This window comes from Anarrhichthys ocellatus, unplaced genomic scaffold, assembly GCF_004355925.1.
Source record: "Anarrhichthys ocellatus isolate YVR2014 unplaced genomic scaffold, GSC_Weel_1.0 scaffold2010, whole genome shotgun sequence".
Lineage (NCBI taxonomy): Eukaryota > Metazoa > Chordata > Actinopteri > Perciformes > Anarhichadidae > Anarrhichthys > Anarrhichthys ocellatus.
The window spans coordinates 6,756-8,965 of NW_022281984.1; the positions used below are offsets into that span (position 1 = coordinate 6,756).

Below are 2,210 nucleotides of genomic sequence, written 5' to 3' on the forward strand. Positions count from 1 at the left end.
CCATGTATCCATGCAGCCATGTATCCATGCAGCCATGCATACATGCAGCCATGTATCCATGCATACATGCAGCAATGCATACATGCATCTATGCAGGCATGTATCCATGCAGCCATGCATCCATGCAGCCATGTATCCATGCAGCCATGTATCCATGTATCCATGCAGCCATGCATACATGCAGCCATGTATCCATGCATACTTGCAGCAATGCATACATGCATCTATGCAGGCATGCGTCCATGCAACCATGCAGGCATGCAGCCAAAACAAACAAACTAAAGACGTCATCAAATAAAATAAGTCTGCTGAGATTCTATTTTCTTTTTCTTCTTGTCAACAAACCTTAGGCACCAGTGAATGTATCTACTAACAAGTATATGTGTGCATCACCACACCATTTATTTTACTCTTTGAACCCTCTGCTTTATATCTTACTCCCTTTATATCTCCTGCTGGACTCGGCAACAGTTTAATATCCAACAGGCTAAATGTATAAAAGTAGACTGTATCAGGTTATTTGCTAGGATCTGTATCCAGATATTAAAGAAGATTATTTTCCAGGTACAATTTACCAACCTTAACCTTGAATTTCACTCAAGAACTGCATGTGCGCAGGTTTGATTGTTGTTGTTGTGGTTTAAGTGGAGTATTGTCAGCAGCATGTAAATGTGACTGTCTCTCTCATTTCCAGTCGTACATCCTTCTCCAATGCCGGCATCGTGGAAGTGCACCCATTGTCCCATGAGATCTCTGCTGACTGCCAACAGGCTGCTTCAGCCACCACAGAGCTGCTCTGAAGGGGGAGAGGAAGACTGTGGAGCGGCAGTGAAATCCAATGTTTAAAGTGTGGGGGGGGCCTAAAGACAAGAGGAGCTCGTTTAGGTGGAGTTGATAAGGTCGACTGGTTTTGAGAAAAGGCAGACGTTGAGGGTAAAGTTTATGGTTTACTATCAGAGTGAGATGTTTTTGTAAATTGTTATAATTCTGTTTCTATGTCGATATTTAGAATTTCCTCTGACTCTTCTTCTGACTTTCTATATTAGTTTGAGGTAGATTAAAGTTGCTCTGTTTTATAATCCAGAGAATAACTGTGTAAACAGTCAACTTTAGGAAAACCTTAACTAATGCATGAGACCTGACCTGAGCAAACAAGTCGTATATGAATAAGCATAAAGCTTCAGCATGGTTAACACCTTAGATTGAGTATATCACTGTTTGTGTTTTATTACTGTAACGTAGTAGCCTATCTTTACTTAAACGCTGCCCTCTTTCCTCGATGACTCTTTATGCTGTTATCATACTTACTAGGAAGCAGTTGTTGTTCTGCCGTGCTGATGGTGGCGATGGCGTTCTGTACGGTGCTGCACCAATGAGCTCAAGATATAAAAACATCCGGTGAATAAAGCATGGTGAACATGGCTCAAAAGAAGAGTTTTAGTGTTACTTGTATTTAACTTATTTTCATGTTCATACATGCATTTTGTTTTCTACCAGAACATAAGAAACATGACGTTCCACCACATAATGTGTTAAATGACTTGTCGGACCGCTGATACAATACCAATGGAATGACAGTTAGGATCCTGTTTTGTGGACTCACACATTTTAATATGCTTGTGAATATGCAACGGTCAGAGCTAGTGACAGTGAGGACGTGCCATATTTATGCTGTGACATGTTTGACAGATTGTGACACTGAGCTATAAACCGTGAGAAAGACTTCTTCCGGTGGGAGGGGAGGTCTCTGGTGGGAGGGGAGGTCTCTGGGTCAAACAAACAGGACTTTCAACCATGAGACCAGTTTGTGTCCACAAAGCTGTTGAGTTATCGGGAAGTTATATTTGTGACGTTTTTCCTTAACCATGGTTCAGTTACCTACAACTTCATTTACATGATTCTTCTAACGTGATGTTTCTCTAACTACTAAGCGTAACCTCGGTAAGTGGTTTGTTGCCTCAACCTTTGCCGACGTATTTCATTTAAGGCTAACTGTGAAGTTTCCCTTATTAACCTAATTCAGTGCTTTTGTTGCCTAAACGTTAAATTGTTTCCGTGGTGCCGACACGTCATTTATACACATTACATGCCGCCACCACATAAGGTGCTGCTAATGGAGCAGTGTGTCGGACATTGAGGCATGTAATGGTGAGGTAGCAGATTGCATCACACTGATGCACCCCTCCACCCCTCCACTCATCCCTCCCTCC

The 2,210-nt window shown here is 41.9% G+C and overlaps 1 long non-coding RNA gene across 1 annotated transcript in view; it reads left to right on the forward strand.

The window, feature by feature from the left end:
• The window catches only part of LOC116378050 (uncharacterized), a 5,559-nt gene extending 3,395 nt beyond the window's left edge, over positions 1-2,164 (forward strand). Inside the window, exon 3 of the long non-coding RNA XR_004212265.1 lies at positions 695-2,164. This is a non-coding gene — a long non-coding RNA (uncharacterized LOC116378050). The remainder of the gene's footprint in view (positions 1-694) is intronic.
• The last annotated feature ends 46 nt before the right edge of the window (positions 2,165-2,210 follow it).